This window comes from Cibotium barometz, chromosome 22, assembly GCF_041138505.1.
Source record: "Cibotium barometz isolate CiBa-2024 chromosome 22, ASM4113850v1, whole genome shotgun sequence".
In the NCBI taxonomy this organism is placed as follows: Eukaryota; Viridiplantae; Streptophyta; class Polypodiopsida; order Cyatheales; family Cibotiaceae; genus Cibotium; species Cibotium barometz.
Genome location: NC_141067.1, coordinates 50,717,106 through 50,744,215, shown reverse-complemented (window position 1 = coordinate 50,744,215; position 27,110 = coordinate 50,717,106). Strand labels below are relative to the sequence as shown.

Below are 27,110 nucleotides of genomic sequence, written 5' to 3'. Positions count from 1 at the left end.
CTTATAATTATTCTCTCTCTAAAATAAAAGAAAGATTCTATTTAAAAAGGGAAGACACTTTCCCCAGAATACCTTCTCAGGAGCCCACTTGTTTTAAGGATTTAGAACGATGAGTTCAGAAGTGAGAACCGGTATTTTGGATGCCAAGGTTTTAGTCATCAATTAAAAGACAGCCCGACTCTTACCATGGAAAGGGCACAAGGAAGTCTAGAACCCAAATTCAGAGACCAATTCCTTCATACCAATCTAATCAGGGTCCGTCTCGGACAAGATTACTTAACTGCATTAACTAGGTCCGACCCATTGATTAGGGTCGAGATGACCAGTCAAATGCTTGGCGACTTAGAGCATCAGATGCAAGCAATTCATAAAGATATAAACGCTACCTAGGATTGACAGAGACAATATACGGATAAGAAGAGGACAGTCAGAGAAATCAAAGAAGCAGTTATAGTCTTCAATTGAATACGGACCAAAAGAAATTCTTTATCTCTAGGGGAGTATAAGTAGTTATCCCCCAGATATTGTGGACCAAAGGAAGTAAGTGACTTAACCTACGAACTTCTTTTATCTCCTCATCTCAAAGTTCTTAACGCCTTCTATAGAAATATGTGCCAAACCCAAATCATGGAAAGACGGTAAAACTTCAGTTGCAAGATACCGTTGGCTTCTAAGTTACGCTAACTCCTTCCTTTATATAAGTCGTAACTTTTACTTATCGCTCACAGTAATCTTACTTCCATCGATCTCCTTCTTCTTAATCTCCTTCATGGCTTGGCAACAGGAATTAGTTTTATCCATGATGATTTCTCACCTTCAAGGTTACGCTAACTCCTTCTAGGTTACGCTAACTCCTTCCTTTATATAAGTCGTAACTTTTACTTATCGCTCACAGTAATCTTACTTCCATCGATCTCCTTCTTCTTAATCTCCTTCATGGCTTGGCAACAGGAATTAGTTTTATCCATGATGATTTCTCACCTTCAAGACGCAAGAGAGTCTGTGAAGAAAGATTTTATAGAACAGTATGAGCGCTCACTTTTCCCTCACTTGGGAACTTCTGTAGCGCAGACAAAATGGCAGACCTATCAAGACATAACTAGGGTAACACCCTGGGGTCAGCAGCACTTTCGTAACAATGTCCGCTTGGCCATGGTTATTGAAGCTTTGGGTTTTGGTCCGCGATACTACTGCGTCATGAGATCAAGACATCTTGGGTTTTCTGAGCGGGTCTTCTTACTGGCGTGTTTTCTTCCCCATTAGAAGATATGTCTTTACCTTGTTTTTGGCTTGCCTCTCAGAGGTCCTTTTGTTAGAACACCTCATACCACACTGAGATAGGTGCGGCAATAACCAACAGAATTATTCCCATAGATGAGTTACCTTATATGTGCGCAGCTTGTGAGTGCTGCTTTTGTGATCATATGATGGACGGGCTTATGGAAGTGTAAAGAGTTCTTCTATCTTTACTGTATAAGTTCCGAGAATGAATAAAGTTTAAATCTTGTTCTTATCTTGAATCTTGCTCTCTTGAGACTTTTTTTAATTGGTGGTTAATCTTAATTAAAAAATTTTCTCTCAGTCTCATACTTGTGCATCTTGCGAAATTACCCCCAGTTTGCGAGATGAGGGCATCTCGCATTTTTCAAGTGTGGGAGAGAATGTAAGATTCCTCCCTAGCCTCTCAAAATGTCCAGCATCTTCTCCTGTAATCAATCCCTCTTCAGAAATATAAAAGACTTGTTCCTAACTGTTTTAACCTAGAGAGAAAAAATATTCTAGAGAGAGAATATTCAGAATTTTAATATTTTTGGATAGAAAATTATCTCATCTTATTAAAATAAGTTTCCCTGAAACAGAAATTCAAAAAGAACTTTCCAATGTGCAATTGGAATTAATTAGAAATGGGTATAAAGGACCTTAGTCTAAGGGTCTAGATTTTCAGAAATTTTTGGATTATGGCCAATAGCATCAATCCATGTGTAGGAAGGAGATAAATCCAATTTGTAAAGAAGATACCCAAAAAAATGAGTAAATGCTCACATAAGATGGAGTTGAAAATGTACAAGATTTATTAGTAAAAAACTATGAGCAATATTAAAAATATGACATATGCAAGGAAGGGGAGTTCTTTAAAGGAGGTGCATATTTCACATAAGATGAAGAGTTGAAAATGTACAAGGTTTATTAGTAAAAAACTATGAGCAATATTAAAAATATGACATATGTAAGGAAGGGGAGTTCTTTAAAGGAGGTGCATATTTCACATGCTTGAATGAGTTTTAAACTCATAAAAATTGAGATATTTCATCTCTCCTCTCTCCTAATTCAAGTCTAGTTCCAAAAAGTTAGCTTAACTGATCTAAAAATGGTCAAAAATTGACCAAATTGATTTGGAAAATTCTAGAATCAGTTTGTTTTGGTTAGGAGCTCAATTTTTCCTATAAATAGAAGCCTCCCCCTTGTTGAAAAATAGATAGTGTTTATGCATCGTTACTCTACTCCACCAAAGCCAAGAACTGTGAATTCATTTAATAATTCACTAGTTTTTGGAGCTTCCCTTTTTCTTCAATCCCCATTAGTGGCTCCATCAACATACTTAACCAATTGATTGGTTGGGGGCCTCTATCGTGAACAAAGAATCAAGCAAATTATAAGGTAATTAGTGAATTTTGATCATTTTCTATAATTTCTCAATGTTTCTCTCTTCTCAACCCCTCTCAAGCTTGAGAAGCTTTATGGGAATGGTTTTTTAATACTATTCAAGTTAATTGATGAATGTTAGTGAAGAGTTACATAATTTGATGAATGCTATTGAAGTTAATTGATTAATGATAGTTAAGAACTACATAAATTTCCATTTATGTTTAATTCTAATGGTTTTTATGTAATTTCTCTCTCTCACTCAAGAAATGGTCATACTCATGACCCACTCTCAATCCAAATGAAGCTTTTCATAAAGCTTTTTATTAATCCAAGATTAAGCTATGCTTGAGGCCAAATTAATGGTTTTTTTTCTATGCTTTTAGTTTATGTATATTGATGATTCAATCCATTATGGATTGATGATCCAATTAGAGACCATTCTAATTATTTCCTTAATGATAAGCTTTATCTCTTAAAAAAATTGAGAGTTATCAGTCATAGCAGCGGAGCTATGGTAAAATTTTTATAAAAATTATGCATAATATAATTTTATTCAAAGCATGAAAAGAGGACTTCCTACCATATTCTAGGAATTATCATCCTAGATTAATTGAAAGATATTCATTGTAATCATAGAGAAATTGATATTATGCATAATTGATTTTCATGCATAGAGGTATGCATAAAAGATTATTATTTTAACATAAAAGTGTTACTTTTATCAATTTTCATTTTCATGCATAGAAGTATGCTTAAAGGATATTTTTTTAATATTAAAAGTGTTACTTTTATCATTTTTAATTTTCATGCATAGAAGTATGCATAAAAGAAAATTTTTATATCAAAAGTGTTACTTTTATCATTTTTAATTTTCATGCATAGAAGTATGCATAAAGGATAATTTTTTAATATCAAAAGTGTTACTTTTATCATTTTTAATTTTCATGCATAGAAGTATGCATAAAGGATATTTTTTTTAATATTTAAAGTGTTACTTTTATCATTTATTTTCATGCATAGAAGTATGCATAAAAGAAAATTTTTATATCAAAAGTGTTAATTTTATCGTTTTTAATTCTCATGCACAGAAGTATGCATAAAGGATAATTTTTTTTATATCAAAAGTGTTACTTTTATCATTTTTAATTTTCATGCATAGAAGTATGCATAAAGGATATTTTTTTTATAGTAAAAGTGTTGCTTTTATCACATTTGAAATTATTGCATAGAGGTATGCATAAAAGATGATTATTATATTGTAGAAATGTTACTTTTGTCATAATTGGTTTTGATACATAGGGTTATGCATAAAAGATATTTTTATACTAAAAGTGTGATTTTCATCATAAATAGATTTTATGCTTAAATTAGATGCATAAGTGAAATTCTTTTATTCTAAAAGTGTATTTCCTACTAAATTGAATTTATGCATAAGAAGATGCATAAAAGATTGATTTTAATTCAAAAGTGCCTTTCTCATCTAAATTGAATTTATGCATAAAAGATTGATTTTAATTCAAAAGTGTCATTCTCATCTAAAATGAATTTATGCATAGGAAGATGCATAAAAGATTGAATTTTAATTCAAAGTGTCATTCTCATTTAAAATGAATTTATGCATAGGAAGATGCATAAAAGATTGATTTTTATTTCGAAAGTGTTAGTATCCTTAAATGGAATTTATGCATAATTAGATGCGTAAAGAAATTTTATATCAAATATAAGAATTCTCTTATATTCTATAAATAGATATAGGAAGGGATAGAATGTGATAAGACATATATGAGAAGAGTTATGATGTGATAAGATGAGTTAGGATGTGATAAGATGAGTTAAGATATGATAAGAGATCTATGGGCTGAGTTAGGATGTGATAAGATGAGTTAAGATGTGATAAGAGACCTATGGGATGAGTTAGGATGTGATAAGATGAGTTAAGATGTGTATGGAATGAGATAAGAAGTGTATGAGATGAGATAAGATGTATATGGGTTGTGATAGGGCGAGAATGGATGTGATGTAAAAGAATAGATGTGAAGGCGTATGAGGCCATATGAATGGAAATGTAGAAATAGATGAATGTAGATGTGGATGTATGAATGTGAAAGTGGATGTATGCATGAAGATGTATATGCATAGATGTGAATGTGGATGTAGATGTATGCATGAAGATGTATATACATAGATGTGAACTAACTCATCTTATCACATCCTAACTCATCTTATCACATCATAACTCTTCTCATATACGTCTTATCACATCCTATCCCTTCCCATATCTATTTATAGAATATAAGAGAATTCTTATATTTGATATAAAATTTCTTTACGCATCTAATTATGCATAAATTCCATTAATGGATAATAACACTTTCGAAATAAAAATCAATCTTTTATGCATCTTCCTATGCATAAATTCATTTTAAATGAGAATGACACTTTGAATTAAAATTCAATCTTTTATGCATCTTCCTATGCATAAATTCATTTTAGATGAGAATGACACTTTTGAATTAAAATCAATCTTTTATGCATCTTCTTATGCATAAATTCAATTTAGATGAGAAAGGAACTTTTGAATTAAAATCAATCTTTTATGCATCTTCTTATGCATAAATTCAATTTAGTAGGAAATACACTTTTAAAATAAAAGAATTTCTCTTATGCATCTAATTTAAGCATAAAATCTATTTATGATGAAAATCACACTTTTAGTATAAAAATATCTTTTATGCATAACCCTATGGATCAAAACCAATTATGATAAAAGTAACATTTTTACAATATAATAATCATCTTTTATGCATACCTCTATGCAATAATTTCAAATGTGATAAAAGCAACACTTTTACTATTAAAAAAAAATCCTTTATGCATACTTCTATGCATGAAAATTAAAAATGATAAAAGTAACACTTTTGATATAGAAAAAATTATCCTTTATGCATACTTCTATGCATGAAAATTAAAATTGATAAAAGTAACACTTTTGATATAAAAAATTTCTTTTATGCATACTTCTATGCATGAAAATTAAAAATGATAAAAGTAACACTTTTAATATTAAAAAAAATATCCTTTATGTATACTTCTATGCATGAAAATTAAAAATGATAAAAGTAACACTTTTGATATAGAAAAATTTTTCCTTTATGCATACTTCTATGCATGAAAATTAAAAATGATAAAAGTAACACTTTTGATATAAAAATTTTCTTTTATGCATACTTCTATGCATGAAAATTAAAAATGATAAAAGTAACACTTTTAATATTAAAAAAATATCCTTTAAGCATACTTCTATGCATGAAAATGAAAATTGATAAAAGTAACACTTTTATGTTAAAATAATAATCTTTTATGCATATCTCTATGCATGAAAATCAATTATGCATAATATCAATTTCTCTATGATTACAATGAATATCTTTCAATTAATCTAGGATGATAATTCCTAGAATATGGTAGGAAGTCCTCTTTTCATGCTTTGAATAAAATTATATTATGCATAATTTTTATAAAAATTTTGCCATAGCTCCGCTGTTATGACTGATAAATCTCAATTTTTCTAAGAGATAAAGCTTATCATTAAGGAAATAATTAGAATGGTCTCTAATTGGATCATCAATCCATAATGGATTGAATCATCAATATACATAAACTAAAAGCATAGAAAAAAGCCCATTAATTTGGCCTCAAGCATAGCTTAATCTTGGATTAATAAAAAGCTTTATGAAAAGCTTCATTTGGATTGAGAATGGGTCATGAGTATGACCATTTCTTGAGTGAGAGAGAGAAATTACATAAAAACCATTAGAATTAAACATAAATGGAAATTTATGTAGTTCTTAACTATCATTAATCAATTAACTTCAATAACATTCATCAAATTATGTAACTCTTCACTAACATTCATCAATTAACTTAAATAGTATTAAAAAACCATTCCCATTAAGCTTCTCAAGCTTGAGAGGGGTTGAGAAGAGAGAAACATTGAGAAATTATAAAAAATGATCAAAATTCACTAATTACCTTATAATTTGCTTGATTCTTTGTTCACGGTAGAGGCCCCCAACCAATCAATTGGTTAAGTATGTTGATGGAGCCACTAATGGGGATTGAAGAAAGAGGGAAGCTCCAAAAACTAGTGAATTATTAAATGAGTTCACAGTTCTTGGCTTAGGTGGAGTAGAGTAACGATCCATAAACACTATCTATTTTTCAACAAGGGGGAGGCTTCTATTTATAGGAAAAAATGAGCTACTAACCAAAACAAACTGATTCTAGAATTTTACAAATCAGTTTGGTCAATTTTTGACCATTTTTAGATCAGTTAAGCTAACTTTTTGGAACTAGACTTGAATTAGGAGAGAGGAGAGATGAAATATCTCAATTTTTATGAGTTTAAAACTCATTCAAGCATGTGAAATATGCACCTCCTTTAAAGAACTCCCCTTCCTTACATATGTCATATTTTTAATATTGCTCATAGTTTTTTACTAATAAACCTTGTACATTTTCAACTCTTCATCTTATGTGAAATATGCACCTCCTTTAAAGAACTCCCCTTCCTTACATATGTCATATTTTTAATATTGCTCATAGTTTTTTACTAATAAACCTTATACATTTTCAACTCTTCATCTTATGTGAAATATGCACCTCCTTTAAAGAACTCCCCTTCCTTACATATGTCATATTTTTAATATTGCTCATAGTTTTTTACTAATAAACCTTGTACATTTTCAACTCTTCATCTTATGTGAGCATTTACTCATTTTTTGGGTATCTTCTTTACAAATTGGATTTATCTCCTTCCTACACATGGATTGATGCTATTGGCCCATAGGAACCTTAATTAGACCATAATCCAAAAATTTCTGAAAATCTAGACCCTTAGGCTAAGGTCCTTTATACCCATTTCTAATTAATTCCAATTGCACATTGGAAAGTTCTTTTTGAATTTCTGTTTCAGGGAACTTATTTTAATAAGATGAGATAATTTTCTATCAAAAAATATTAAAATTCTGAATATTCTCTCTCTAGAATATTTTCTCTCTCTAGGTTAAAACAGTTAGGAACAAGTCTTTTATATTTCTGAAGAGGGATTGATTACAGGAGAAGATGCTGGACATTTTGAGAGCCTGGGGAGGAATCTTACATTCTCTCCCACACTTGAAAAATGCGAGATGCCCTCATCTCGCAAACTGGGGGTAATTTCGCAAGATGCACAAGTATGAGACTGAGAGAAAATTTTTAATTAAGATTAACCACCAATTAAAAAAAGTCTCAAGAGAGCAAGATTCAAGATAAGAACAAGATTTAAACTTTATTCATTCTCGGAACTTATACAGTAAAGATAGAAGAACTCTTTACACTTCCATAAGCCCGTCCATCATATGATCACAAAAGCAGTACTCACAAGCTGCGCACATATAAGGTAACTCATCTATGGGAATAATTCTGTTGGCTATTGCCGCACCTATCTCAGTGGTATGAGGTGTTCTAACAAAAGGACCTCTGAGAGGCAAGCCAAAAACAGGGTAAAGACATATCTTCTGATGAGGAAGAAAACACGCCAGAAAGAAGACCCACTCAGAAAACCCAAGATGTCTTGATCTCATGACGCAGTAGTATCGGGGACCCAAACCCAAAGCTTCAATAACCATGGCCAAGCAGACATTGTTACGAAAGTGCTGCTAACCCCAGGGTGTTACCCTAGTTATGTCTTGATAGGTCCGCCATTTTGTCTGTGCTACAGAAGTTCCCAAGTGAGGGAAAAGTGAGCGCTCATACTGTTCTATAAAAGCTTTCTTCACAGACTCTCTTGCATCTTGAAGGTGAGAAATCATCATGGATAAAACTAATTCCTGTTGCCAAGCCATGAAGGAGATTAAGAAGAAGGAGATCGATGGAAGTAAGAATACTGTGAGCGATAAGTAAAAGTTACGACTTATATAAAGGAAGGAGTTAGCGAAACCTAGAAGGAGTTAGCGTAACCTTGAAGGTGAGAAATCATCATGGATAAAACTAATTCCTGTTGCCAAGCCATGAAGGAGATTAAGAAGAAGGAGATCGATGGAAGTAAGATTACTGCGAGCGATAAGTAAAAGTTACGACTTATATAAAGGAAGGAGTTAGCGTAACCTAGAAGCCAACGGTATCTTGCCACTGAAGTTTTACCGTCTTTCCATGATTTGGGTTTGGCACATATTTCTATAGAAGGCGTTAAGAACTTTGAGATGAGGAGATTAATCCACTAATCTCATAGTGATTTGCTGAAATCATTATCATCATTTATCATCACAGGGACTCGTCCCATTCATCCTCATTGTAGTTTTGCTCAAGTTATTATATTTTAACAAAATTTCAAAAATCATCATTTTTCAATCAGAATCCAAATCAATTCATAAGTTCTCAAACAAAATTAAAATCATATCAACCACATTCGAAATCATCATCTGGATAGCATTAACGCTTATAATTTCAAGTCTTGGATTTACTCGTATATACTGCCGGTAAAGAGCTACAGTTATACCCTCGGTATATACGGGTCGTCATAATACTTGGAACTATAAGGTAAATACCATCATGTCTAGGCCTCAAGCAAGTCAGGGTTCCATATAATTGCGGTACTTCCATTTGAAGACCCAATTACTAATTTATGAATTTTCAGATTGAATATCACACAATTACAACCTTTTTTATTCTTGATAAATTTTTGATATATTTGGCTTCTCGGTTGATCCTTATTAACCAAAAATCTCTAATACCAACTGTGAGATCCCTGTCCCCACCATGCGACGGATTCGGGGTACTAGCAGTGGAAGTAGCACTTCATGCGCGGGGCAGGGACCCACACTCGGGGCCTCATCCACCACACAGATATCCGGACAAGAGACTAATCCGTCGGTTTTTCCAAAACCAAACCCGGAAAAACTTCCCTTACCCGGAAAGCACGGGCGATTCCACCAAGATAACTTTGTACTCTAACGTAGTCAAGATCATTACTGATCACGCTGATCCGACTGCACCTATAAAGATACTCGGTTGGATCAAGGAAGAAACTTGCACTTGGATCATTGGGATCAACGCTTTTTTTCCCATCAAGAGGCACAGCCGTTGATTCCTATCCATAGAACAATTACTATCCGGGATTTACTTTATCTATCATAATAACAGAAATTGAGTCTCGATTTACGGATCCATCAGTCCAGCCTAACCCCATCCGATCCCATGGGTTAGCCAACCGCCCAACCACTGTAGTGATGGGATCCAATTTGGAATTTGGTTAGGTTTTGTCCCGGGTACCAAGGAAAAGAGTTCTAAGGCCCCCTAGCCGGAAGTTCATGCAAACATAAAACTAGCCACACCACTTACACACCCAATATGAAATTACCTTTTTCTTAGCATCAGCTAACTTTAAAACAATCCTTTAATGAAACCATAGTACCACTGATCACAATCTTCCAATTTATCCGGTTGATTCATAATTTCCCATCATTCCTTCATCAGAGTATCTATGGCATCATTGGCAACTAGAACGCTCACCACCTGTCCACACAGGGGCCTTTTCAATAGTTCCTAGCCCATAATACTCGGCAATATAATCACTTATAAAAATCAAGATGGACTCTCGTTGAAGATCAGCAAGATCAACCAACAGATCCATATAAAGAGCCATGGACTCATTCATTGAAGACCAGCAAGGTCAATCAACCAGATCCATGCCCGGTTTCACAAAACATCTCTTACTCCTTGTTCCAATATCTTCCTCGACGCACGTGTGGGTATCCAGAGCCCGAGACCCAGAGCCCGAGCACCGTATGGTCAGCACCCTCTAGGATCCTTCGCAGGTGACCTAGCGCTTCACTCATAGGCCGCTTCCTTGGTCCCTCATCCACCGTACCGGAAGCTCACCATTTTTAATCGAACCGAGGCTGGTCAAGACCTCGGTCAACCTTGCTACGCGAGACGTCCTCCATTGACTCTCCGTCAGCAGTTGCAACTTTAACAGTTAGGTCTCCACGACCTTAATCACAAGACGGTCAAAATGCTTCCCCAGCATTCTTGACATAAAACAGCCATTTACAAACAGCATTTACAATAGTTTACAAATACAGATTCTATATTAACTCTCATTTTGCCACATTATCCCTCATTAATCCACATTACTTATTCCACATTCCATTTATATATGTACTCATCCAATCACATCATTTTCCATCTCTTCACTTCAGATTCCTTCACATCACATATCATATATTCACATCCATATCCACATCCATACATCCACATCCACATCCACATTCACATCCATACATCCACATCTACATGCTTACCTCCATTTTCACATCCTCATTTATACATCCACATCCCGTATCCACATTCATACATACACATCCATATCCACATCCATACATCCACACCCACATGCATACATCCACTATCACGTCCTCATTCATACATCCACATCCACATACATACATACATCCACATCCACATTCCCATTCACATCTATACATCCACATACATACATCCATCCACATCCACACTCCACATTCACATCTATACATTCACATCTACATCCACATTCACATACATCCACATCCACATTCCCATTCACATCTATACATCCACATCTACATCCACATACATACATACATCCACATCCACATCCACATTCCACATTCACATCTATACATCCACATCTACATCCACATTCACATACATCCACATCCACATCCACATTCCCATTCACATCCACATTCCCATTCCCATTCACATCCACATTCACATACATCCACATCCACATTCCCATTCTCATCTATACATCCACATCTACATCCACATTCACATCTATGCATATACATCCACATTCACATACATCCACATTCCCATTCACATCTATACATCCACATTCACATCTATGCATATACATCCTCATGCATACATCCACATTCACATTCACATCTATACATCCACATCTACATCCACATTCACATCTATGCATATACATCTTCATGCATACATCTACATCCACATTCACATCTATGCATATACTTTCACATTCATACATCCACTTTCACATTCATACATCCACATCTTCATTCATCTATTTCTACATTTCCATTCATATGGCCTCATACGCCTTCATATCTATTCTTTTACATCACATCCATTCTCGCCCTATCACAACCCATATACATCTTATCTCATCTCATACACTTCTTATCTCATCCCATACACATCTTAACTCATCTTATCACATCCTAACTCATCCCATAGGTCTCTTATCACATCTTAACTCATCTTATCACATCCTAACTCAGCCCCCCATAGATCTCTTATCACATCTTAACTCATCTCATCACATCCTAACTCATCTTATCACATCATAACTCTTCTCATATACGTCTTATCACATCCTATCCCTTCCCATATCTATTTATAGAATATAAGAGAATTCTTATATTTGATATAAAATTTCTTTACGCATCTAATTATGCATAAATTTCATTTAAGGATACTAACACTTTCGAAATAAAAATTAATATTTTATGCATCTTCCTATGCATAAATTCATTTTAAATGAGAATGACACTTTGAATTAAAATTCAATCTTTTATACATCTTCCTATGCATAAATTCATTTTAGATGAGAATGACACTTTTGAATTAAAATCAATCTTTTATGCATAAATTCAATTTAGATGAGAAAGGCACTTTTGAATTAAAATCAATCTTTTATGCATCTTCTTATGCATAAATTCAATTTAGTAGGAAATGCACTTTTAGAATAAAAGAATTTCTCTTATGCATCTAATTTAAGCATAAAATCTATTTATGATAAAAATCACACTTTTAGTATAAAAATATCTTTTATGCATAACCCTATGCATCAAAACCAATTATGACAAAAGTAACATTTTTACAATATAATAATCATCTTTTATGCATACCTCTATGCAATAATTTCAAATGTGATAAAAGCAACACTTTTACTCTAAAAAAAATATCCTTTATGCATACTTCTATGCATGAAAATTAAAAATGATAAAAGTAACACTTTTGATATAGAAAAAATTATCCTTTATGCATACTTCTATGCATGAGAATTAAAAATAATAAAAGTAACACTTTTGATATAAAAATTTTCTTTTATGCATACTTCTATGCATGAAAATTAAAAATGATAAAAGTAACACTTTTAATATTAAAAAAAATATCCTTTATGCATACTTCTATGCATGAAAATTAAAAATGATAAAAGTAACACTTTTGATATAGAAAAATTTATCCTTTATGCATACTTCTATGCATGAAAATTAAAAATGATAAAAGTAACACTTTTGATATAAAAATTTTCTTTTATGCATACTTCTATGCATGAAAATTAAAAATGATAAAAGTAACACTTTTAATATTAAAAAAAATATCCTTTAAGCATACTTCTATGCATGAAAATGAAAATTGATAAAAGTAACACTTTTATGTTAAAATAATAATCTTTTATGCATACCTCTATGCATGAAAATCATTTATGCATAATATCAATTTCTCTATGATTACAATGAATATCTTTCAATTAATCTAGGATGATAATTCGTAGAATATGGTAGGAAGTCCTCTTTTCATGCTTTGAATAAAATTATATTATGCATAATTTTTATAAAAATTTTGCCATAGCTCCGCTGCTATGACTGATAAATCTCAATTTTTCTAAGAGATAAAGCTTATCATTAAGGAAATAATTAGAATGGTCTCTAATTGGATCATCAATCCATAATGGATTGAATCATCAATATACATAAACTAAAAGCATAGAAAAAAAACCATTAATTTGGCCTCAAGCATAGCTTAATCTTAGATTAATAAAAAGCTTTATGAAAAGCTTCATTTGGATTGAGAATGGGTCATGAGTATGACCATTTCTTGAGTGAGAGAGAGAAATTACATAAAAACCATTAGAATTAAACATAAATGGAAATTTATGTAGTTCTTAACTATCATTAATCAATTAACTTCAATAGCATTCATCAAATTATGTAACTCTTCACTAACATTCATCAATTAACTTGAATAGTATTAAAAAACCATTCCCATTAAGCTTCTCAAGCTTGAGAGGGGTTGAGAAGAGAGAAACATTGAGAAATTATAGAAAATGATCAAAATTCACTAATTACCTTATAATTTGCTTGATTCTTTGTTCACGGTAGAGGCCCCCAACCAATCAATTGGTTAAGTATGTTGATGGAGCCACTAATGGGGATTGAAGAAAGAGGGAAGCTCCAAAAACTAGTGAATTATTAAATGAGTTCACAGTTCTTGGCTTAGGTGGAGTAGAGTAACGATGCATAAACACTATCTATTTTTCAACAAGGGGAAGGCTTCTATTTATAGGAAAAATTGAGCTCCTAACCAAAACAAACTGATTCTAGAATTTTCCAAATCAGTTTGGTCAATTTTTGACCATTTTTAGATCAGTTAAGCTAACTTTTTGGAACTAGACTTGAATTAGGAGAGAGGAGAGATGAAATATCTCAATTTTTATGAGTTTAAAACTCATTCAAGCATGTGAAATATGCACCTACTTTAAAGAACTCCCCTTCCTTACATATGTCATATTTTTAATATTGCTCATAGTTTTTTACTAATAAACCTTGTACATTTTCAACTCTTCATCTTATGTGAAATATGCACCTCCTTTAAAGAACTCCCCTTCCTTACATATGTCATATTTTTAATATTGCTCATAGTTTTTTACTAATAAACCTTGTACATTTTCAACTCTTCATCTTATGTGAAATATGCACCTCCTTTAAAGAACTCCCCTTCCTTACATATGTCATATTTTTAATATTGCTCATAGTTTTTTACTAATAAACCTTGTACATTTTCAACTCTTCATCTTATGTGAGTATTTACTCATTTTTTTGGGTATCTTCCTTACAAATTGGATTTATCTCCTTCCTACACATGGATTGATGCTATTGGCCCATAGGAACCTTAATTGGACCATAATCCAAAAATTTCTGAAAATCTAGACCCTTAGGCTAAGGTCATTTATACCCATTTCTAATTAATTCCAATTGCACATTGGAAAGTTCTTTTTGAATTTCTGTTTTAGAGGAACTTATTTTAATAAGATGAGATAATTTTCTATCCAAAAATATTAAAATTCTGAATATTCTCTCTCTAGAATATTTTCTCTCTCTAGGTTAAAACAGTTAGGAACAAGTCTTTTATATTTCTGAAGAGGGATTGATTACAGGAGAAGATGCTGGACATTTTGAGAGGCTGGGGAGGAATCTTACATTCTCTCCCACTTGAAAAACGCGAGATGCCCTCATCTCGCAAACTGGGGGTAATTTCACAAGATGCACAAGTATGAGACTGAGAGAAATTTTTTTAATTAAGATTAACCACCAATTAAAAAAAGTCTCAAGAGAGCAAGATTCAAGATAAGAATAAGATTTAAACTTTATTCATTCTCGGAACTTATACAGTAAAGATAGAAGAAGTCTTTACACTTCCATAAGCCCGTCCATCATATGATCACAAAAGCAGCACTCACAAGCTGCGCACGTATAAGGTAGCTCATCTATGGGAATAATTCTGTTGGTTATTGCCGCACCTATCTCAGTGGTATGAGGTGTTCTAACAAAAGGACCTCTGAGAGGCAAGCCAAAAACAGGGTAAAGACATATCTTCTGATGAGGAAGAAAACACGCCAGTAAGAAGACCCGCTCAGAAAACCCAAGATGTCTTGATCTCATGACGCAGTAGTATCGGGGACCCAAACCCAAAGCTTCAATAACCATGGCCAAGCGGACATTGTTACAAAAGTGCTGCTGACCCCAGGGTGTTACCCTAGTTATGTCTTGATAGGTCCGCCATTTTGTCTGCGCTACAGAAGTTCCCAAGTGAGGGAAAAGTGAGCGCTCATACTGTTCTATAAAATCTTTCTTCACTCTTGCGTCTTGAAGCTGAGAAATCATCATGGATAAAACTAATTCCTGTTGCCAAGCCATGAAGGAGATTAAGAAGAAGGAGATCGATGGAAGTAAGATTACTGTGAGCGATAAGTAAAAGTTACGACTTATATAAAGGAAGGAGTTAGCGTAACCTAGAAGGAGTTAGCGTAACCTTGAAGGTGAGAAATCATCATGGATAAAACTAATTCCTGTTGCCAAGCCATGAAGGAGATTAAGAAGAAGGAGATCGATGGAAGCAAGATTACTGTGAGCGATAAGTAAAAGTTACGACTTATATAAAGGAAGGAGTTAGCGTAACCTAGAAGCCAACGGTATCTTGCCACTGAAGTTTTACCGTCTTTCCATGATTTGGGTTTGGCATATATTTCTATAGAAGGCGTTAAGAACTTTGAGATGAGGAGATAAAAGAAGTTCGTAGGTTAAGTCACTTACTTCCTTTGGTCCACAATATCTGGGGGATAACTACTTATACTCCCCTAGAGATAAAGAATTTCTTTTGGTCTGTATTCAATTGAAGACTATAACTGCTTCTTTGATTTCTCTGACTGTCCTCTTCTTATCCGTATATTGTCTCTGTCAATCCTAGGTAGCGTTTATATCTTTATGAATTGCTTGCATCTGATGCTCTAAGTCGCCAAGCATTTGACTGGTCATCTCGACCCTAATCAATGGGTCGGACCTAGTTAATGGAGTTAAGCAATCTTGTCCGAGACGGACCCTGATTAGATTGGTATGAAGGAATTGGTCTCTGAATTTGGGTTCTAGACTTCCTTGTGCCCTTTCCATGGTAGGAGTCGGGCAGTCTTTTAACCGATGACTAAAACCTTGGCATCCAAAATACCGGTTCTCACTTCTGAACTCATCGTTCTGAATCCTTAAAACAAGTGGGCTCCTGAGAAGGTATTCTGGGAAAAGTGTCTTCCCTTTTTAAATAGAATCTTTCTTTTATTTTAGAGAGAGAATAACTATAAGATCAGAAAGGGAGACTATAAGATCAGAAAGGGAGATTCTTACTCCTGTATACCTCTAAGGCTGGGGGAGGAATCTTACATTATTCTACCCCACTTAAAAAAGTGCGAGATGTCCTCATCTCGCAAGGTAGAGGACAACTCTTTTTCTTAAGATCCAATTTTATTCTGGGGTTCCTTATATTCTGGTCAACCCAACAGAATACTGGGATAAATATCCCTTAGAACTCATCATTAAATAACAATTCATTCAGATCATATCATTCATATCTTTAACATGATAAAGGTCCATTAGACCGAAAAATTTCCTTCTGAACATTCCTCCACGGGAATTTCAGTCAAGTAAGTTCTCAATTTGTCATCCCTTAACTTGATCTAACGGTCAAGTGTTAACAGTAGCAATTTGACAGCATAATCCACTAATCTCATAGTGATTTGCTGAAATCATTATCATCATTTATCATCACAGGGACGCGTCCCATTCATCCTCATTGTAGTTTTGCTCAGGTTATTATATTTTAACTAAATTTCAGAAATCATCATTTTTCAATCAGAATCCAAATCAATTCATCAGTTCTCAAACAAAATTAAAATCATATCAACCACATTCGAAATCATCATCTGGATAGCATTAACGCTTATAATTTCAAGTCTTGGATTTACTTGTATATACTGCCGGTAAGGAGCTGCAGTTATACCCTCGGTATATACGGGTCGTCATAATACTTGGAACTATAAGGTAAATACCATCATGTCTAGGCCTCAAGCAAGTCAGGGTTCCATAAAATTGCGGTACTCTCATTTGAAGACCCAATTACTAATTTATGAATTTTCAGATTGAAGATCAATTTGTATGAATTATATCACACAATTACAACCTTTTTGATTCTTGATAAATTTTTGATATATTTGGCTTCTCGGTTGATCCTTATTAACCAAAAATCTCTGATATCAACTGTGAGATCCCTGTCCCCACCATGTGACGGATTCGGGGTACTAGCAAAGGAAGTAGCACTTCATGCGCGGGGCAGGGACCCACACTCGGGGCCTCGTCCACCACACGGATATCCGGACAAGAGACTAATCCGTCGGTTTTTCCAAAACCGAACCCGGAAAAACTTCCCTTACCCGGAAAGCACAGGCAATTCCACCAAGATAACTTTGTACTCTAACATAGTCAAGATCATTACTGATCACGCTGATCCGACTGCACCTATAAAGATACTCGGTCGGATCAAGGAAGAAACTTGCACTTGGATCATTGGGATCAACGCTTTTTTTCCCATCAAGAGGCACAGCCGTTGATTCCTATCCATAGAACAATTACTATCCGGGATTTACTTTATCTATCATAATAACAGAAATTGAGTCTCGATTTACGGATCCATCAGTCCAGCCTAACCCCAGCCGATCCCATGGGTTAGCCAACCACCCAACCACTGGCTATGGTGAAATTTTATGACATCAGTGTTCATGAGTGCAATGGAAGGCTGAAATTTGTTTTAAATATTGATGAGAGTGAGGTGATCAAAGGACAGAAGCTGGAAAGGGTTAGCTTGACTTTAATGAATAGAGCTTTGGATGCAAGTATCAGTAATGCTGACGAGAGGCACTTTAGTGTACAATCCAAAAATGAGATTTGGTGGTTGGCTGCATTTGAGGTGAGGTGCTATCCATTTTTAAAAAAAGTATATTATGTTGCTATCCATTACAGGTTGTAGACAATTTAAATGGCCTCTTGTTAAGAGGTTCCAACAGAGATCCATGAAATTCTAAAGTGGTACTTTAACCAAACTGAGCTTCCTTCCACTATCCAACAGTAGTCGGTGAAAAGCTTTATGTAGAAGGATATGGTGAATATGAGGTTGAATGGCACCTGGCCTGCTGATCTTAAAACCTTGAAATGCATGTTTGGTATTTCCCTTACTTGTATTGCATGGCCAAAAATGAGGTGTCTCCAAAGGAGGAAAAGAGAGAGAATGGAAATGCCTAAATGCAAACAGTAATAAGCGTCAAGCCCCAAATCGGGTGATGCTCCAGGAGTGGATCATAATTGGGATCCAATTCTTGCTATCCCTTTGATCAGAGTTCATATTTGTGTTTTGCATGCGCTGGTTAGAATAATTGAGAAACTAGTCTACATGTACATCAAATTTGCATGGATTATGAAACCAACATTAGAGAGTGAAAAAACTATTAAAAAAATAGAGCAAGTGCTTTCAGATGCAGGTTTACATTGTGGTAAAGTGAAGATTGAGAAGGACTTGAAAAGATCAGGGAAGACAGGAAATGTTCCTAGCAAACCATGTATTGGAGGTGCAAAAGCCAGAAAGTTCTTATCTAATCATACCCAGAGAGGTCACCTGGGTACAGATTTTGAGGTGTGGAGAAAGCTTGATGCAGCTGTACTTAATCGAGGCTCTTCAAGACAAGCAAGGGTGGCAAAGGCCAAAACGTGGTTGGCACTTAATCGCCTAGAAACTTTGTTGCAAAAATCCAGGTTTGAAGATGGGGATGTTGAGAAATTTGAGGCAGTTGTGACAGAGTTCTACACTAGCTATGAAAAGGCATGGGGTGCAACAAACTTGACATAATACATGGTTATTACTTGAATACCTACAGCTTTGAGTTTTTATTGTTGTTCAAAATATATTGTACAATACTAAATGTCTTGCTGTTGTTGAGCATTTGTAGTACATTTTGCATGCACATGGACCCTTTTTTGCGGAAGAGTGTGGAAGCCTTGGGATTTGGTCTACCCAAGGCATGGAAAGATCTCATTGTTGGCAAGCACATTGTGCCTATCAAAGGGCCACTCAACATGGAAGAGGAGTGAAGAAAAGTAATCCCATGAAGCAACTATGTCAGTGGTGGTATAGGCGGATTCAAGTGAGGGCTCGTGTGAAGATCAAACAGTCTAAATCAGTTGTGTCATGTGCAATAAGAGAGATGAAGGCTGAACGGAGACGATCAATATATGTCTCCTCACAAGGGAGGTAGATGTTGAAATTAGAGCAATGTGATGAGCTATCGTGGATCAAATACTAGAATCAACATCATTAACAAAGTGACTAGCACAAATAATTAAGATGTAATTAGCAAATAGCTTAATGTAGGCATGGATAATCAAAAACTAGCAAATTCTCATTAGGCCAATGCCTCAATTTATAGATTTTACATCCAATCATCTAATACCACTGATTTCTCCTTGATTCACTCCACCTCTTCACTTTTCCCAGAATAACTCCACACTTCCTAAATCTTCTCAGGCTACCCTTTATTCTCTCCCAGTAGATTCTTCTCACCTTTTCACAGGTTCTTTCATATTTACACATCCTCTTTTATAGCCTTTAACCAAGGGTTTGTTCCTGCACACACCTTATTCACTTGTATATTTCAACACCTCCCCTCAAGTGAATACTCCTAGCACACCTGGACCCTATACCAAGTTTCTCTCTTATTTGATAGCCCCGCGACCAGTGCCTCAAGTTCCTAAACTCATAGTCCTTGACATTCTCTCTCTCTATGTGTCCAAGGCTACTATAAGTGCCCACGACCTTGAATAAAGTGCTCACACATACATCTACCACGTGACCTACATCATCGGTGGCTCAAAGGTGGTTTTACTTTGTTGGGGCAAGTTACATTGGGTTGTGGGGTCTCTCTCTCTCTCTCTCTCTCTCAGAAAAGATGATCCGATTCCACTTCCTTTGGAGCCTCCATGAAGTTTGTTGATGTCATTCCTTCTCCACTGGGTTTGCTGTAGCAGTCTCTTGCCACCATGTGTCCTGGCTTTCCACAGTTGTGGCAAGTGAAGGTCCTTCCTCCTACTCCGCCTCTTCCTCGTCCTCATCCTTGTGAGAATCCTCCTCGGGTGAAGAATGCTTTTCCTTCTCGTGCTGTTGAGTCAAGCCATTTCTTCTCTTTGCCTCTGCTCTCTTGCTCTAGTAGAGCTGCTTCTATCTCGTGTAGCTTCAATTTAGGTACATTCTTTAGTGTTGCTACAATATTTTCATATTCACCTTTGTCCACACTCACTGCTAGTGCCTCATCATCTTCTACCTTTTTGCTAATAGCTGCCAGTTGTTGCTTAATGCTTTTATATCTATTGGAGTGTGTGATTAAAGGTTCACTTTCCTTCATGCCAATTTGTAGAATTGCATTAACAGATTTATCTTTGGATTTTTTGCTTGTGTGCCAAATAATTTATTGAGTTCATCCCATGCATCTTTTGCCCATTATATCCCTCTGATGTGATGAATGATTTCATCAATTAAACTGAGTGCAATAAGTCCCAATGCTTTTTGATACCTGCTCTTCCACTCATTTTTCCCTCTCGCCTCTGGGCATTCATCTCTTCCCTCAACTAGCCCCCATAGATTTTTCCTCATGAGCAAATACATGGTTTTTGTCTGCCATGTGTAAAATTACTCCCCATTAAATTTGGCTATTTCTTGTGCTGTACTCATGTGATGATGTGAAGGGGGTCTTATCTCTTGATCCAATTTCAAGATTCTACTGCTAAAGCTTGCAGAAGGCCACAGAGGATTGGATGATTGAACTTTTTTTGGATAGTTACGTTCTTGCGGCCCATGCACACAGGGTCATACTGATGAACAAAGATTTTTTCAGCCTAGTAGCCCCTCGTTTTAGATATGATAAGTTACTTAGGCCGGTTACAATTACTGATGCATGAATGGTGCAAATTTTGGATGTCCATCCCGTTCAAAAAGTGAGAATTGAAGAGGTGATGGAGGGAGTTCCAGAACATGAACATGAGACTCGGGCAAATTTTTGGGCAAGCACTCAAAGAGAAAATGTTCGCGCACTCCACGCTATGAATCGGGAGGCACTTCAATTTTTGTTGCCGGAGTTCTATGTACCCTATCATATTAGAGGGCAAAGATGTTATTTCCTGATTCATGTTAAGGAGATAAACATTTTGTTTGATCCTAGAACTGAAGTCAACGACAAAGTGCTCAGATGTGTTTTAAGGTATACTCTTTTCTCTATCCTCCCACAATTTTTCATTCTTGGCTCTTAAAAGTTTATGCCTAACTCTTGATATGTTTTCTTGTGAAGTTTTGTTATTTCGCAATTGCCCGAGGATGTACATCATCATCGGGTGTTCCAGATTGATTCGCTAGTGTCAACACTTTTTCTAGTAGAGTCAGTTCCCTACCTTGATGTGCTGAACTGGTTTTGGGAGGTCGAGCTAGACGTTGCTCGAGTAATTTTTTTGGCATATCATGAAAAGTGAGTTTGTCTCTGTATCTCTCTCGTATGATGTTTATACAAATCACCATACAGTGAGTCGATTCACCACAATGCGAGGAGGCATTTTGTTTTTCATTTGGCTTGAAACTAATAGAAATCTATTTGGATGTGATGCAGTATCCATTAGAGTCTTGTTCTAGTCGATGTGCAAGACAATGTTATTTACCTTGCAAATTCGACATCTGGTGTCCATGGCAATGTTTTGCTGTGAGTTAAAATCATTACGATACATATTACTGTTTCAGTTAGAAGTCCGGATTGATTAGAATATTGATTGGCCTTTGTTTGCAGTGGTGTAAGGAAACTAATGGGGCCGCTTATGAGAGCCTGAGCATGGACACCGACACCCTAGAGCGAGCGACCATTCGAAGGGTTAGTGTGCCCAAACAAGATGATGGTTATAGCTGTGGGTGGAGGGTTGCTCTCAATGCATTGTTGCTACTACGGAGCATTTTTCAGCTCCCTTCAAAGGATATAAACATTTTTTAGCTCCCATACGCATGCGTACTCTTTTATCTTCTTGTATATTGTCATGTTGATCTTATGGCTTGATGAATTATGGTGGCAGTTTCCATACATGTCTCGTTATGTGGACCTAGGCGTCCAAACGTTTAGGGAGGAAACGATTGTGAAAATGATCGAGGTCGCAGAAGCAATGCCTGCAAATGGCCCAATGGTGATGAATTGTGATGGCAGTTTCCATCCACGTCTCGTTACGTGGACCTAGATGTCCAAATGTTTAGGGAAGAAATGATTGCAAAAATGATGGCCCCTATAAGTGCACGGGAATGTGGAGTTATCCACATTATCCTCTACAATTGGGTGGTGAGTAGAGCTCGGAGGCCTTCTTGGCTATGGTGATGTGACATTGGTATTAAAGCTGGTGTTTTTTCAATTTTTCTATTTGTTTCTCTCTCCTTTTTTCTATACATGACTGCCTAGCTAGGTGTGGAAGAGGATAAGGTGGACAAGAAGGAGTAGGCATGCTTCAACGAGAGATCTCTCTTGACGAGAGGGGTGTGGGGGTTGAAAAAAGGTAGAAGAAAAATTATGTGGATAAAAGCTTGTAGAAAACTTCAAACCAGCAAGAGGTTCGCCATGGGAGTGTCGTTCAGGTACACTTACGACCAGTCTATATTGTACCCCATTACTGCTAGCACATAATTTCGTCGATTGTCGGACAATTGGCGGTGCCCAAGTTGCGGCACGTACTTCAATAGCAAGAGTGCAAAGGTGGCCGGATTTGTTGAGAACTAGAAGTTTGGGCTCGGCACCAACTTTCGGCCGGAAGAGTATCCTCATCTACGGCTCCCTCCTTCTCTTCCTCTCAAGCTACTCCCTCTAATAAGCCGCAATCCCATGATCATTTGATGTGCGTGAAATCCGTGTAGGCTACATTTGTTGGCAATTAAACACACACACATATATATATATAAACAAAATACTTTAAGCCGCGCTAATAATAAGTCATCGAATAAAAAAATAAGAAAACAATGAAACGTCACAATCTTTGAAAGAACCGACATAAAACCTTCTTGAAAATACAATCAAACCTTTTCATAATACAATCAATCGATATCTTGTCTACATGCGTGCTCTTTGTCTCCTGAGTATTTCTGTATCTCTGAACATTACAATTGAATAATGTTTTATAATTAATGCTTAATTATAATCGCTTCAGAGGGGGCTTGTCTACATATATGGTATCATAAAGACAACGCCTCGTATCCTGTGATTTAACCACCTTCGCTTCTGCTGCAGCACTTTCTTCTTGATCGGATCCAAACTTTTCAAGAAGAAAATGGCCGCGTCGCAATCACAACCATCAACGTCCAAATTTTACGACATTAAAAAATTAACCGGCCCAAATTATGAGCCGTGGAGCATGCGCCTCAAGATGCTTCTTGAGAAAGCCAAAAATTGGGGCGTTACTGTAGGAACCGAACCTGACCTTGCTCTGCAACCTATTGCTACCGGTGTTGTACCACCCATAGATGATGAAAAGGCCACATGGAAAAAGAAAGATCTGGAAGTCTGAACTGAGATTATTCTTCATCTCGGAGATCACCAACTTCAACTCTTTTGCACGCTTGATACTATGCATGTGATGTGGAACCTATTACAAAAACAATAACAACATACTAATGTCATTTCACGTGTTTTCCTACACAGGAAATCAAATGAAATACAACTAAAGAATTATCCGACAACAGAGGCATTCCTCGAGGCGTGGCAAACCGCCAACGACAACCTTTTAATTGCTGGTTTGCAACTAACGGAGGACATCCAAGTGACAACTCTTCTTGCCGCACTACTTGATTCGTGGCAAGCATTCATCACAACCCATTCGAATGTGCCCAATCTTACACTAGGCACCCTTATTGCATGCATCAGGAAAGAAGATCAAATCAGACAAAAGGGGAAGAGCACACTCACCAATGCATCAAGTTCCTCTGTTCCTTTTTTACAATGATTGCAGGAGGTTCAAGACCTCCTCAACAGTTTAGATCTAGACCATTCATAACAAGGCAGTCTCACTTTGCTTTGGAGGCCCCTCTACCACTTGTTCCTCGGCGGGAGCTTGATAATCCTCTAAGTTAAAACAAGGATGAGTTGGTAAAAGTGGCTTAAAGATTGAAGAAGAAGGTGCAGATTAAAAACCTCATGATACCGCATTCTAAACCCCATTTCTAATGCCTACGAGTCCATTATATGTGAGATTTGGTTTGCTTTCTCATGGATACTTGACCAATTTTCAAAGTAGTTTTCCATTAATCCAAAACCTTACATGGATAAGCTCTCCTTGCGGTATGAGAGGGAAGAAGAGCCTTTGCAATTGGTTGCAGTAAATGTCTTTGCTCGCTTTGCAAGGGAGCCAATGTGTGGCACTCCCCACGTTGTACATTGATGTGGTCGACCTCTCGTAGGCATGCCTGTTGCGGTCATCTAGAACGATACAACTGGGTCCATAAGTGATTATTCATGTGTGTGGAGTTACACGTGAAGGAGGGCATGAAGGGAGAATTGACATGGTCATCAACATACATGTCCTAAGTGCATAGCCACCCGCAACACCTTATGGCTATAGATGCCATGTGTTTGTGGCTATAGGTGGCATCGACATTGAGTTCTCTTTGGAATCATGTGTGTGTAGCGACACACGGTAGCAAAAGTATCGTAGTAGTCAACACAAGTCATTTGCATTTGCCATTGTTTTTTGGGGATTGGAAAATTTGGTAGTTGTATGTACACACAGACGTTAGGTTCTATTATAATTTTGGTCTCGTTCAATGTTGGTAGTTGTATGTACACACAAACGTTAGGTTTTGTTATAATTTTGGTCTCGTTCAATGTTGGTTTTGATTTTAGGGCTGAGAAAATGTGTTCCTTCGGTCTAATTTATGGTTCTTAACCATACTTATTTAGAGACGATTCTCTAGCAAGTTTATCTTTCTTGACTAGTTGGTTAAGGCATTGTTGACCCCACTAAAACTTGCTTCATATCTGTTTACAAAATTCATTATAGTTTGGTTTAGAACAAAGTGGCCTATCGTTCTTGTCCTCAGTTAATAAGAAAGCATCTTTGAGTACATTAGCAATAGTGGCATTGTGTCATTTAGCAACTGTAGTGTTTCACTATTTGACAGCCAGAGTGTTCTTCTCTTGGTCCGTGTAGAGACACAAGCCCTCATGTGTGGTGTAGGATGCATGCCCTTGTGCATGGGTTCCCTTGTCAAGAATGCCATTTCTCCATTTGTACAATTTCATATTGGGTGTGTAAGTGGTGTGACTATCTTGAAGTTTGTATGAAGCTCCAGCTAGGGGGCTGGGAACTCTTTTCCCTGGTACTACCTGGGGCAAAACATAACCAAATTCCTAAATGGATCCTATCACTATAGTGGTTGGGCGGTTGTCTAACCCATGGGATTGAATGGGGTTAGGGTGGACTGATGGATCCCTAAAATGAGAGTCAATTATGTTATGGTTTGATAGATGAAGTAAATCCCAGATAGTCTTGTTCTATGGAAAAGAATAAATGACTATGCCTCTCGATGAGGAAAAAAGCGTTCGTCTCTATGATCCAAGTGTAAGTTTCTTCCTTGATTTGACCATGTGACTTACAGGTTCAATCCTAAAAATTTGGTTAGTTAAGGCTCTTGACTACGTTAGAATAAAAATATCTTGAAGGCATCGCCCGTGCTTTCTGGGCGAGGGAAATTTTTTTATAGGTTCACTTTTGGAAGAACTGAGGGATTAGTCTCTTGTCCAGATATCTGTGGGGTGGGCGAGGCACCCTGAGTGAGAGGTTTTGCCCTGCGCAAGAAGTGCTACTTCTACTCCTAGCACCCTCGATTTCATTGCGTGGAGGGAGCAAGGATCTTTTAGCTGCTGGTATATCAGAGTGAATTGGCTAAAGTGGAACAACCGAGAAGCCAAAAATGTCAAAAATTTATGAAGTACCAGTAAAAGATTGTAATTGTGTGATGAAATTTATACAAATTGATATTCAAAATAAAAATTCATAAATGGTAATTGGGTCTTTAGATGGAAGTACCGCAATTGTATGGAATCCCTTACTTGCTTGAGGCCTAGATATGATGGTATTTACCTTATAACTCTAAGGACCGTGATTACCTGTATATACCGTGGGTATAACTGTAGCTCTTTACTGGCAATATATACGAGTAAATCTAAGACCTTGAAATTATAAGCAAAAATGCTATCCAGATGATGAACTCGAATGCTGGTTGATATGATTTTAGAATTCTGGTTAAGAATTGATGAGTTGATTTGGATTCTGATTGAAAGATGATGATTCCTAAATTCTAGTTGAAAGGAGATAAGTTGAACAAAGCCACAATGAGGATGAATGGGACGAATCCCAGTAATGATGTTAATAACTGGAATGACGATAATGACTTCAACAAATCACTACGAGATTAGTGGATTGTGCTGACAGATTGCTACTGTTAACCTTTGACCCAGTGGCTCAAATTAAGGGATGACAAATTGAGAACCTGCATAATTGAAATTCCCGTGGGAGGAATGTTCAGATGATGGAGTTACCGGTCTGATGGACCATTATTGTGTTAAGGATATGAATGATATGTTTTGAATGAATTGTTATCTGATAATGAGTTCTGTGCGTTCTTCTTGTAGAAGGGATCTTTATCCCAGGATTTTGTTGGGTTGACCAGACTATAAGAAACCCCAGAATCAG

General features: G+C 36.1%; 1 pseudogene; it reads left to right on the top strand.

Moving 5' to 3' along the window:
• Positions 1 to 23,690: 23,690 nt before the first annotated feature.
• Positions 23,691 to 24,490, top strand: LOC147626696 (uncharacterized; annotated as a pseudogene).
• The last annotated feature ends 2,620 nt before the right edge of the window (positions 24,491 to 27,110 follow it).